Source organism: Gracilinanus agilis, chromosome 2 (assembly GCF_016433145.1).
Source record: "Gracilinanus agilis isolate LMUSP501 chromosome 2, AgileGrace, whole genome shotgun sequence".
Lineage (NCBI taxonomy): Eukaryota > Metazoa > Chordata > Mammalia > Didelphimorphia > Didelphidae > Gracilinanus > Gracilinanus agilis.
In genome coordinates, this window is record NC_058131.1 from 475,662,154 (window position 1) to 475,676,588 (window position 14,435).

Here is a 14,435-nt window from a genome sequence, read left to right on the forward strand (position 1 = left end):
TCTCTCTCTCTCTCTTTCTCTCTCTCTCTCTCTCTCTCTCTCTCTCTCTCTCTCTTTCTCTGTCTGCCTCACACACACTCTCTGTCTTTCCGTCTCCAACTCTCTCTTACACACACACACACACACACACACACACACACACACACACACACTCCCAACTGGAGAGTTCATTCATTCTGTGCTGTTCTTACATTGTCATCTGTATAACTTCTCTGGATTTTTATTTACTACTACTGGTTTGAAAAAATGGATTTATTTGCTCTTCTTTGTGTAAGTGGCTTCTGGTGGGAAGAGAGTCAAGCCCTAGAGAAATAGCTTGTGGTATTCCTTCCCTACTAAAGGAGATTAGCTCAATTCCTGCCTCAGATACTTACTAGCTCTATGACACTGGCTTCTTTGTACCTCAGCTACTTCATCTATAAAATGGGATTTGGACTCTGTGGCTTCTAAGGTCCTTTCTAATTCTAAGTCTATGATTGTATGATAAAGCCCAACATAGGAACTTTGTCAAGGAAGAATTCTTGTTCTCTTGAGGAATACTGTAAAGGTCTGGGTTAGATGTATACAGCAGGCCATCTACAGAGCTGGCAGACATTTAACTGGGACAAGATAAATTGTTTGATGACAGTTAGAGACCTAAGTTATAGATTCAGATTCAGTGCACATGCACTCGTTACTCAAGAGAAGTTCAAAAGAGAAGCTTCCAAAAGAGAAAGTGGGATCCTATGGAATTCCACAAAGGGTATATTTATTTACCTCTTCTTGGCTCAATGACCTCTCTACTTTGATATAGTTCCATGGCTCTTCCCTCCTCCCCATTGTGGGAGAAGACTGTGGGAGGACATGAGAGTAGGAGGTTGGAGTGTGTCAAAGAGAAACTTAATGACCAACTAGAGCTGTGATGGCAAACCCATGGTATGCATGCCAAAAGATGGCACCTCTCTGTGGGCATGGTCCCCTGAAGAGTTGCTCTCTTCCCCCCTCCACCACACTTTCCACTTTCTGCTTCCTGCCCCTCTGCACTTACTTCCTTCCCTGAACAGAGTGCTCAGGCCACTGCTTTCCCTTTCTTCCACCCCTGTGGAAGGTGACCCTGCCCCACCAAAGGCTAACTGAGGTTCCCCTGCCCCCAGCTCCCACCCCGACATGCTTTGCAGCCCAATAAGCAGGCAGGGCTGGATACAGAGGCAGGACCCCTGGCAGCAGGAGGTGGCTTTACCTGAAGCAAGCTGGCTGGGCCCTGGCCCCATCCCCAGACACAGAGTCAGGGGCACTGGGTCTCTGACCTGCCTACCCCCTATCTTTGCCTCACCTTCCCAGCTTGTTGAAGCCCAGCAACAGTTTAATCTACCCTGGGGTGTCTGTGATTTGGGTACAGTTGCCATGGCTGCAGAAAGTGGCTTCTCCAGGTTCCAGCGGGCTGGGAGCCTGGCCCCCACCCCCTTCAATGCAGAGGGAGGATCATTGCATACAGTGGGGAGGGGCACAAGCACACTGTCTGGGGGTGTGGGGCATGGCACAGGTCCCTGAAAGTTCTAAAAGGTTCATCATCACTGAACTAGAGCTTCTAGTTTAGCATATTCTTTAGCTAAAGGCAGAACCTTCCTTTCCATCGCCTTTGGAGCTAGTTAGTCAACAAGCAAAAACGTATTCAGTTCTTACTATGTGCCAGTACAGGGACATTGTTCTAAGTGTTGGGCAAAAGCACGTGCCCCAGCTGAACTGCCTCTATTACATTTATATGTTAATATAAAAGTCCAAAAGCAAGTTGCCTCTAAGTACCAGTCAAAAAAAAAAAAAACAAGTCAAATATTCCAGACTTTTACCAATGTATAAAAGAAACCCAACATTTTGTTTTTCTTTTTTATTTCTTAGTGGGGTAAGGAGTAGGGGTGGGGTTGAGGGTGAGAAAGTGGATTTCTGCTCGTTGAAAAAGACAAAATATAGTTTTAGAAAAGGAAAGAAACCAAAGACAAAAAAACTAAATTCAAAATAAACTTTTGAAATATATTTCCCAAAAGTCGAACAATTAAATAGCATATAATTTAAAATACATATGACAAATATACAGCATATAATTATATATTATATTACTATATATTAAATATATTTTATGTAATATGTGTGTATATATATTATATGTGGCAAGACAGTGTGTGTGTGTGTGTGTGTGTGTATGTGTGTGTGTGTGTAGAGAGAGAGAAAGAATGAGAGAGTCATCCCTTTGTTGTTAAAGAAGCATTTCTCTGCCTGATTCTTCCTGGATAGAATCAGTTTCCTCAAAGGCTAGATTGTTCAATGTTTCAAAGTTATTTGGAGACTGGCTGCCCAGGCAGCCTTTATCTCTATGACAGATGCCTTTCTATCATATCTACTATATACTGCATATATCCTGCTATTTCTGCCAGTTCTTTATTCTCTTCTTTTAAGTGGGCAATTTAACCATCCTTTTGTTCAGCTGTGGTTTCTCAGTTTTTTTCCAATCCTTCACAGAATGAGGATTCCTCTGTTTTTCTGCCACCTCTTTCCAGTGCTGTATTGACAAAAAGGCAGAGGAGACTAGATTCCTTAATCAAGAGGCTCAAAAGCTTTGTGAGGGACTCATTCAAAGTTTTAATTTTTGACATGTTCCTGGATCTGTGGTAACATCTGTGTGAGAAGGCATTCTTATTTATTAGCAATAAGTTTCAAGAAAATATTAAAGGGAGAGACCACTTATAATAACACCAAAAAACATGGGATATTTATTTGTAAATTAACCTACCTAAAATGCATGACAACCAGAAACCTGAAGGAATAAAGCAGGGGCATTCAATGTGCATGGATGGGTTGGATTAATGTAATAAAAATGAGAATATTCCCCCACTTAATGTTTATATTTAATGCAATACCAATCAAATTATCACGAGATTTCATTTTAGAATTGGATAAAATAATAAAATTTACATGAGAAACAATCAGAGAAGACTAATAACCATACAATAGGGACCAAACACAAATAGTACTGATAAAGGTGGTCTTTCACACCAGCATTTTAAAACATAGTCAACAAAACTACATGGTGAAATAAATAGGATACATGAAACATCTAGTCATAAATATACAGAAAAATTAGTCTTAAACTAGTAGGAAATAAAAATATTTGGGAATCCTTTGGGAAGGGATGCTGAGAGATTATCAGTAATTTGGAGTGATATATAAATTCAGACCCATATCATAAGCTATACTTCAGTGAATTCCAACTAGATGACAGACTTAATTAAACATTTTTAAAATCTATTGAAAAGATGAGTAAAGATGAAATAAGATACTAGGACAGAGAACTTTTTGCCATTCAAGAAATAGAATTAATAAGAAATTACATTAAATGATTACATTAAAATAAAAAATTTCTGCAGAACAAAAAATGTGAATAAAAGAGAACAGATTGGGAAATATTTATGGCAAATATGAGGTAGTGATAAGGAGCTGACCTAGCTCAAAAATGGAATAAGTTAGTGTTACCGTATTGATCACCAAAAGGATTAAGCCTGGTAACCTCTTTGCTTCTAGACTCAGCAAAAATGGGCAGCGAGTATAAAAAAATTTTAATTGTTCATAATCACTTGAAAGAATGCTCAACCCCATTAACAAAGGGATCAAAGTTAGAACAGCTTGAAATACTACCTCCCAACCTCAAGTTGGCAAAAATAATGGAAAGCAATGAAACAATGTTGGCAAGGTTGCAGAGAAACTGGTGAGTTCACTCAGTGCCAGTGGAATTAAAGACTTGAAAATGTTTTTGGAAAGTAATCTGGCTGTGTAAACAGTAAAAATTAATGAAAACATGACCTCTGACCCAAGATTTCCTTTGTTTTGAAAGTGTTATCAAAATCAAACTAAAAAGAGGACTAACTTCAAAAACTGTCATAGTGGTACAGAGTCCTGTTTATGATTGGAGAAAAAAAGGCAGCCTAAAATGTCCAAAGACAATGAAGTGCTTACATAAATTGTGGCATATTAACGTAATGGACTACTACAGTGCAATTAAAAGAGACAAGTATGGGAAATATAAAGAAATCTGGGAAGACCTTCATGAAATAATGCAGATTTTTAAAAGGCAGAACCAGGGACACACTAACTACAATCACATGTAACAGGGGTTATTGAGGTAGCCTTTGCCAGTCTTTTCTGGCTTGGTTGCTTCCCAAGGAACTGAGAATGCTCCCTGATCCTTTCTGGTGGCTCCATGATGAACAACTTTGGATGACACATGTGCCCTGCCCTCTTTCTATGAGTGCTTCCCACCTTTTGAAAGAGAGCTGTGATTGGGTTTTTTTTTAATTTGAAAATGTTTATTTAATTCATTAATTTAGAATATTTTTCCATGATTCCATGATTCATGTTCTTTCCCTCCCCTCCTCTCACCCCACTCCCATAGCCAATGAACAATTCTACTGGGTTTTACATGTGTCATTGATCAAGACCTATTTCCATATTATTAATATTTGCACTAGGGTGATCGTTTAGAGTCTACATCCCCAATCATATCCACATCGACCCATGTGATCAAGCAGTTGTTTTTCTTCTGTGTTTCTACTCCCACAGTTCTACCTCTGAATATGGATGGCATTCTTTCTTATAAGTCCCTCAGCATTGTTCTGAATCATTGCATTGCTGCTAGTAGAGAAGTCCATTACATTTGATTGTGCCACAGTATATCCATCTCTATGTATAATCTTGAAAGGAAATAACTTCTGTTCTTACTCTCTTTTGCTTCTCTCCATTTAAGGAACCAATTCAGTCCAGCCATCTCTTCATTTCCTATCTGATTGCATTCCCTTGGACTTCTCCATAATGCTCCTCTCAAGAGTAACATCTTCTGAACCACCCCCCATAATTTTCAGTTTCTTTTTGTATATTTCCCTTCATCTGAAACTCAACAAGTCCATAACAGAACTGGTCTTAACCTATCCCCCTTCAAGCCTATCTCTTCTTTAAACTTGCTTATTTCTACTTCCTTATAATCATTTAGGTTTGGAATTTGGGAGTCATCCTCAACTCTTCACCTTCTTTCATCCTATATATTTAATCTACTGCCCTGCCTAGTTGATTCTACCTACATAATTGTCTCAACTATTCCCTTTTCTTTACTCACATTGCCAGCATCCTAGTTCAGGACTTCATTAGCTCTGATTTCAACTATTGCAAAAGCTCTTTAACTATAGATGTTCCCCCAAGGTTCAGTCCTAATCCCCTGATCCCCCTCATGCTTAGTACTCTTTCATAAAAATATCTTACATTTATTTATTTATATGTTATATACAACTAGTAGAGTATGATCTCCTTATGAACTAAGACTTTTATTTTTATTTTTAAACAGTTTTAAACATTTATTTCTAACAATTTGCAATCCAAATTTTCTCCCTCCCTTCCTCATTTTCCCCCTTCCTCTTGGAGATGGCAAACATCTGATATAGATTATAGGTGTGTTATCATGCAATACATATTCATCATGTTGTAGAAAGAAGATACATCAAATATACAAGAAAAAACACAAGAAGGAAATAAAGTAAGAACTAACATGCTTTCATGTGTATTCATATTTCATTCATTCCCTCTCTGGAGGTGGATAGCATTTTTCATTATGAGTCCTTTGGAGTTGTCTTGGATTCTTGCATTACTGATAATTAAATCTTTCTCAGTAGAAGAAAAACTTAAAAAAAAAACATTGTCTATATCTCAAGTATCTAGTCCAGAGCCTAGTATATAGTAGGCAAGTTTTAGTAATTATGTAGGAGGCAAAAAACTTGGGAATTTTTTGGCCAGGATATTTACATATAAAAGCAGGAATGTGGACCAGTTAGGTAGAAAACAAGACTTTGCCACCCTTGTAAACCTTGTGTTAATAACTCAAATTCATTTGTATAACAGTTTGGTAAATATCTTGAGAATTTCATACCCTAAATCAGATAGTTGCCTGGAACAAAAGACTGCATTTAGTCCCAGGTAGTTAAAAGAAAAGCCACAGGCTTTAGACTGGGAGCGCTCATCTAGTCCTTGATCTGCATCCCTCTTTGCTGGATGCAGTCACTCTTGGGACTCTGGTTATGACTAAGTTTTCAGACATTCTTCATCAAAGAGAAGCTTCCTATAGTCACTGCAGTTTAGCAAATGGGAGGTGAGCTAGGCTGCAGGTAGTCTTGAAGACAAGAGATAAAACCTACATTCTATAACAGAGAAAAGATCAATACCCCTAAATCCAAAAGGAAAACACCTACGACTCCAAGAACATTGGAGATTCCATGAGAGTATTCTCATGAATCGGGACTTCTTCAAGAACTAAAAAAAGATTGGCAGCAGTAAGAGAAAAGGAAGGACTGAAGCAACTTTGAGGAGTAAGTCCAATAGACATCAAATAATTAATTGCAAGAAATCTTCGATAAAGATATTCATTTTTCTTTGTCAAGAGGATCTATAGGTAGAGTTAACATTGCTTAATCAAACAGCAGCAAAAGGAACTGAGCCTTTTCTGAGCCCTGACTTGGCAGCCACATTGCAAAGATAACAATGCCTTTTCCTATCTGCTTTTTAAATTAAATTTTATTATATTCTCACACAGACAGATAGGGTTTCTACAGGGGGAAAAAAAGACAGAATGGAAGCTCCTTAAGGGACTTTTTTATTTATGTCTTTGTAGCCCTAGTTCCTTAACACATTGCTTTGCATGTAGTACATTTAAGAATTAAGTGCTTACATAGTAAACATGTTGAATTGAAATGAAGTGAAATGATTGAGGAAGAATGATCCAGTGAGCACAGAGCAAATAATTTTATCTGCGTCAAAAGCACAAATTATTCTCTGCTTTGGCTCTCATCTTGAACAAAATAAAACAAAACAAAAATTCGATAGAAACATGAGGATAAAAATGCTAAGCTCTGCTTGGAACAGGGAAATTAAATATTGTGAAAGTCAATTTCCTTCACATCTCAGTTATAGTATTTGCATTCCTCTTTGCTGATGAGTTCCCATACAAGGCCAAGTGCTCCCTGAACCCTCCATTTCTAGGTACCAGACAAGAAGCCCAAGCCTCTTTTTTCAACTCTGGGGAGTGAAATACATCACCTCACACAACCTTCCTCATTTGAACAGCTCCAGACTTAAGCAACTCCCTTCCTTACAAAGCATCTAGGTGCCATTTTTGCATCTCTCTGTTGGGAAATGCTTCCTTACACTGAACTGAAATATTCCTTTCTTTAATTTCCGTCCATTGGTCTAGTCATCAAGCTTAAAAACAAATCTTTCACTATTTTTGGTTATAAAAATTGTTCTGTACCAGTCGTACCTGATTTGTGGTCTTGAACTCAAACTTAAAGGGACATTTTTCACATGATTCAGATTAAAGCCATGGGAAGCAAATGTACAAACTAACTTTTAAATTACATACTCTTATTTGCTTTCATGATTTTAGGAACTTGCCAACTCTCTAGATTGAAAGGTCGTGTCAGGAACCCTGGAACTAATGCCTAAGAACTAGAACTAGCATAAAGAAGTGTGAGTGACTTACAGAGTTGGTAAAGATTTAAAATTAAGGGTCACAGTGACGTACAGAGTTGGAAGGAAGATGGAAAGGCAATGAAGAGTCCATATACTTCCTCTAAGGCCTTACTAGATATCCCTAGTAGCCATGGGGACAACTCATAATCAAGCAACAACTATAAAGCTTGGAGTACCTTGGAAAGGAGGATATCCTTAGAGATTATGCTAGAGGGATTTTTTTTGGAGTCCAGCATTTTGAACTTGTATCACTCTTGGAAACTTAAGGAATAAGAGTTATTGGGAATGGTTTGGATATAGACAGATCATTTAAAAGTTTCTCCATGGTCCTGAATAAGATCTACTTTTTTAATTACTTGCCAATTGTTTTATTACTTTGATCATTCACTCACTCACTTACTCATTCATTAATTCATCTGTCAAATATTTATGGTGTACATATTGCTCCTAATTTAAGCTTTTTTAAAAAAACATTACCTTCCATGTTAGAACCAATGTTGTTGGTTCTAAGATAGAAAAGAATGGTAAAGGCTAGACCAGTGATGTGCAAATCTTTTAGTGGGGTGGGGTGGGATGATGTGAGAAATGTCCTTAGGCACATGTAGAGAGAGGGAGGAGAGCAGCCCAGTCCCATGTTTCTTTGGCTTTCTAGTAACAAACTCTGTGCTGGGGCAATGGCACATGTGCCCACAGAGAGGGCTTTGAGTGCCCCCTCTGACACACATGCCATAGGTTTGCCACCATGGGCTAGGCAATGGGGGATAAGTGACCAGACCAGGGTCACAGAGCTAGGAAGTATTTGAGACCAGATGTGGACCCAGAACTTTCCATCTCTAGACCTGGTTCTCAATCCAATGAACCACCTAGCTGTCTCCCCCATCCCAATTTAAGCTTTCTATTAACATGCAGATAATTCCATTGGTACACATGTTTGTATGCATGTGACCATTCATCCAGAAACATGCAACTATTTTCTGCCCATTGCTACTTATAGCTTCATGGTGTCTGACCAGGCATAGAAAATAGGTTCCTTGAAAGTACCAAGAGAAATCATTTGGAAACTGTAACCAATCAATCATCAGTAAGTAAGTGCCTACTATGCACCAGGCACTGTGCAAAGTGCTGAGATAATACAAAGAATCTCTCTCATGAGGGTCTTCCATTCCAGTGGGAGAGGGGCAATGTCAGAAGATCTAAGAATATTAATCTCTAACTTCAGATAAGCAATTACCCTCAATTTGCAAAGGTCCTCAAATACTGAAACTGCAGATTTCACAATGTTACCCACCAAAGGCCCCTTTGTTGCCTTCACTCATACAATCACCTCTGTAGTTCTGGCTTGCACCACCACTCATCTGGACTATCTTAATAGCCTCCTGGCTGCTCTCACTTTCTCAGAGTACAAAGTTATATTGCTAAAAAGAGGTCTGACCATCTCTCAATAAACTCCAGTGGCTTCCTTTTAAAGGCAGCCTAGGAAGGAAATTTAATAAAAAGTTTGTATTAATTTAAGAATCCCTTTAGTTTAGGGTCAGCTGGGTGGCTCAGTGGATTGAAAGCCAGGCCTAGAGATGGGGGATGACCTGGGTTCAAATCTAGCTTCAGATACTTCCTAGCCATGTGACCCTCGGCAAGTCACTTAACCCCCATTGCCTAGCCCTTACCACTCTTCTTCCTTAGAATACAGTATTGATTCTAAGATGGAAGGTAAGAGTTTAAAAAAAAAAAGAATCCCTTTAGTTTGATACTTTCTAACTGTATGATTTGTAGTAAGAATATAATCCCAGATAAGAGTCTGTATCTGAAACCAGATTAAAAATGTAGTCCCCGAATAATGCCTGAGTTACCATTTCATGTGTGTGTATTGTTACAGTAATTTTAAGTGTGTATGTTGTCACATTAATCATTAGTAAGTTACTATGCTAATCCTAAGTGTGCGATTCCATTTTATAATGTACTTTCAAAGCAATTCACAGAAGAAGTTACAGGGACAAGAAAGTTATCCAAGAGTTACAAAGCCCAGGAGGTACAAGAATGGTTTGGAAATGGTCTCAGAGACCTTTTGGAGACATTTGGAGGAGGCCACAGGATTGGGGCAGACGTGAAACTATCTAAGGGTGTGTGTTTTGCAATTTGGAATCTCAGGTTCATCAGGGGAATCTGCAGATCTCTGGCCCTGTGATTTCTTTGCTTGGAATAAAGGCAGATCTTTGCCTAGAAGGGGCTCCCATCCTCTTATTTTTACAGCAGCTAGGTGGTGTAATGGACAGAGTGCTAGGTCTACTGTCAGCAAGACTCATTTTCCTGAGTTCAAATCTGGTCTCACAAAGCTGTGTGACCCTGGGCAAGTCCCTTGACCCTGTTGGCCTCAGCTTCCTCATCTATTGTGCAGGAAACAGCAAACTACTCCCATATCTTTACCAAGAAAACACCAAATGGGTCACAAGAGTCAGAGGTGACTGAAAAACAAAAGAGAATAGTGCCTACTTTGCAGGGTTATTGTGAGGATCAAATTAGATAATATGTATAATGTGTTTTCCAAACTTTAAACATTATATAAATATGAGCTACCATTATTTCTAATGACCAGGTTTTGGGCTGGCTTCCCCTGTCCAAATCCCAATATTTGATAAGACGATGAGGAAAGAGGAGAGGAAAAATGTAAGCATTTAAATAACTCCACTATATGCCCCAGCAGAATAGCAGCGGAGAACAATTTGCTCCAAGAGTCATGAAGGCAGTAGAAGCAGGAGCTATGGAGTGCTCAGAGCTTGGTCAGACATGGAAGATCTCAAGATCATCCACTGCATCTTGGGCTATCATCCGTCATCCTGACTTTCATCTTTGGACTTGGATGACTCTGGAAGAGAAAGTAAGGCTGATGACTGTGCAACTCTGCCTCTCTTAAATCCAACTCACAAGTCAAAACATCACTTCGTGATGTCATTGGTCCTTTTTAAAATGAAGGATGAATGACAACAACTATATGCCAGGCAGGGGCAGCTAGATGGCTCATGAATAGAGAAGTGGGCCTGGAGGTCCTGGGTTCAAATCTGATCTTAGACACTCCCTACCTATGTGACCCTGGGCAAGTTATTTAACTCTAATTGCCTAGCCCTTACTATTATTCTGACTTCAAACCTATATTTAGTATCAATTCTAAGACAGGAGGTAAGGATAAATTTAAAAAAACTATATACCAGGCACTTTACAAATATTTGTGAGGTCTTCATTTTATAGTTGGTGAAACTGAAGCAGGAAGTGGTTAAGTGACTTGCCCAGGGTCACAAAGTAAGTATCTGAGGCCAGATTTAAACTTAGGTCTTCCTGACTTCAGACCCAGAGTTCTCTCTTCTCCTGGCCTAAGTCTCCTTATCTTTAAAATGAGGATAATAATAGCACCTACTTTACGGGATTGTTGTGAGGATTAAACTAGATAATAAGTATAATGTACTTTTTGAATTTTAGACACTATATAAATATTAGTTATTATTTGTGATGGCCACATTTTGGACTATTCTCCTTTATTCAAGCCCTAACATTTAATAGCATGATGGGCACAAACAAGCTAATCGCTAGAAGCCATGCTGCCAGGTATGGATTGAACATATTGAAAAAGTTTGTCCAATCCTGGCTGTTTTCCATTAAGAAGTTTTATATACTTATAGTTTCTATGTCTTGTTACGATGATTCTGGGATCTGACCTTCTCTTCTTGGCTTCCAGTTCTGTCTGATTGATTCCACATCAGCTCATCTCAGCAGTCTTAACTACTTCTTCCTCTCTTGAGGGGAGTTTTTGGTTCCTGGCATTCAGCATTGTTCCTTGGCCATAGCCCTTCCGCATCTATTATTCCTGACCTGTGAATCATACACTTCTGGCTTATGCCACTGGCCTCAGCTAGCTGCCTCAGCCTCCTGGACTTCCAGTGACCTGCTGGACCCTGCCAGATAGAATGCAATAACCATCCTCTTCTAACATCAGTTCATGTGCACATTCTGGTGGCCTCCTCTCTCCATGGTTCCTTCTGTTTCAAGTTTCCTTGACTGAAGAAGAGATAATGGCAAAGGGAAGATGTTAGACACCAACAGAGATTGTCTGATTAGCAGTAAGAGTAGAGAGTCATTTGATACTCTGATTTTCTCTTGCCTAATGTGGATTGGAGCTCTCTACAACTTACTAGATAGATGGCAGTTATTCTTTCCTGGCCTCAGATGGTCTTCAAGAGTTGTTATGGCCAAAAACATATTGCTTGACATCCAGTTAAGAGTGAGATTACAAATGGATCTAAAGCAAGGGAACTCCTCTCAACTATAAGATTGGCACAGAAATGGGGCAGCTAGGTGGCTCTGTGGCTAGAGAGCTAAAGATGAGAGGTCCTGGGTTTAAATCTGGCCTCACATTTCCTAACTGTGTGACCCTGGGAAAGTCACTTAATCCCAATTGCCTAGTCCTTAATGGTCTTCTGCCATGGGGGAGATACTTTAGAATCAATTCTAAGACAGAAGGTTAAAGGGTTTTTTGTGTTTTTTTTAAAGAATCAAAATCGCCACAAGTTGAGGAGAGCAGTGGTAGATAGGATTCTCTTTTGGTAGACATGGACTACCATGAGTTTGTATACATTGTGCTGAATTTAGGAGTTAGAAAACAGTGTTAATTGGTAGTAGATCTCCAAAATGTTTTGTTAAGGGCTTGGATACAAATTCTTCCTTTCTTTATAATTTTCTTAAGTAAACATGTTCATTATCCTCCTGCACCCCCCAAAAAGAGTTGTCATGGCCCAAAACCTTCATCACCCATGATGGTGAACCTATTACATGTGTGCCAAAGATGACATGCAGAAATCTCTGTGGGCCTGCCCCAACCTGGCCCCAGCCCCACCCCACAAATACAGGGGGCAGGACACTGTGTCTCTGAGCCTTCTACCTACCTAAGCTTCCCCTACTTTCCCTGCTTGGGTAGCAGCCTTCTTGCTTTTCCCACCCCTGGGATGGATGGGTGCAGGGGTCTGGGTCCCCGTGGCTGCAGGAGGTGTCCCCCCAATCTTATTGGGAACTAGCACCTCATACAGGAGGGTGGGGCACTGTATGTAGTCTGGGGTGGGGCAGGGAACAGGCACAGGATCCCTAAACGTTTCCAAAAGGTTCACAATCACTGCTATAGGCAACCAAGTGATGGGTTTTTATGAACTTAATTAGCTAGGCTGGTCCTTAAGCTCCATCCTAAACAGAAAAGAAGAAGAAACAGTGGCTCAAAAATAAGATTTTTTTTAGAAGACCTCTCAAGTATTGGGAGAAGAGGGAGAACAAAAGAGGGAGAGGCAAGAAATATATTGGGAAATTTTAAAAAAAAAGTGTGTGATATTAAAAAAAAGGTCAATCATAAAACTTTTTCAAAAGACCGGAACAAAAAAATGGAGAAAAAAATAATACTTAATTGAAGGAAGAGATAGGAGAGAAAATAGATTTTATGTGTATAATTTCTTAAAAATTAATTTCCTTGATTTCTTCCTCCAGGGTCATTTTGTAGCAGCAAATCTTGCAAATAAAAGGTGAAGCTTGTTTCTATGGGCGGAGGAAGAGGATCCATTTTCTGGAGCAGAAGCCACCTAGATGGCTTGAGGTGGTAGAGTCACCCAAATCTGGTCCATTTATCCATGAGAGGGTCAGCACTTTAGTCAGTCTATGGGATAAGCTGGCAGCAGCAGCAGCAGCTTTAGTGTGGATAGAAAGCAAAATAATAGAAGTCCATCTTCCCAAAATGGTTTAACTCAGTGAAGTAAATTTCAAAGTTATGCAAAAGATGAATTAGTTCTAGACTGGAAGCAATATGAAGCATATGAATGAGCTTTGGAGGGCAAGACAAACTCTAATGATGTAACTAGTTTGAGAGAATCTAAAGAAAACCTAAAACAGCAACAAGATTCTTCAAGAAGAGAAAATATTCTCATGATGAGACTGGTGGCCAAGGAATAAGAGATGCAAGATTATACTGCTGAAAGTCAGTCCCTCAAACAAGTCCAGCAGCCTCGTCTTGCCCAAATGAGACCAATAATGGTGGATCAGCAATCAACTTGTTTTTCCTAAAAATGAAAGGTGAATTGGAATAGACCAAAGAAAAACAGGAACAAGCCTACAATGAATGGAGTGCCTGGAAATTTACTCCTGCTTGCCAAATAGGCATAAAGTTAATGGCAAAGTGTCAAATATTAATTCAGAAAAATCAAGAGCTTGGAGGATAACTGTCCTAGGGACATCTTAAAGAATTGGCTTTATAGAAGAAACAATATGGTGGAGAAAAGAGCAGTCAGGATAAACTCAACTTCATTATGAAAAGGTAGAAGGTGTATAAGATACATCTACACTCCAGTTCTTTAGCCACAAGTGAGGGATACTCACCATCAGTTAGCACCAGTCCTATACCTTAGCCTCAGATACCAGTAGGACTGGGCAGGTAGGCCCTGTGGATAGTCAGGAAGTCAATCCTGAAGTCAAAAAGACTTAATTTCTGAGTTCAAATCTGGCTTCAGGCACTTATTAGTTAAATGACCTTGAGCAAATCACTTAACCCTGTTTGCCTCAGTTTCCTCATCCATAAAATGAGCTTCAGAAGTAAATGAAAAGCTACTTAATCAGACATGACTGAAAGTGACAGAACAAAAAGAAACCAGAAAGACTCCACTTTCTCAGGGAGAGATTATGGGCAAAGATTGCATCAGTCTGACTAATGGACCAAGTGAAGGGCCAAGGCCTCCTTCCATCAGAGGACACCTGAGCTTGGAATTTTTAGGGAGGGTCACACAACAGATGATGACTTTTGTAATAAGGGAATCTGCAGGATGTAATATGGGACTGAAGCTAGGGGTAATAGCTGGTAGGAATAGGGAATAAGGCAAGGCAAG

General features: G+C 39.4%; 1 pseudogene; it reads left to right on the plus strand.

Moving 5' to 3' along the window:
- Window positions 1-1,146: 1,146 nt before the first annotated feature.
- On the plus strand, window positions 1,147-13,885 carry LOC123234002 (annotated as a pseudogene).
- Window positions 13,886-14,435: the final 550 nt, after the last annotated feature.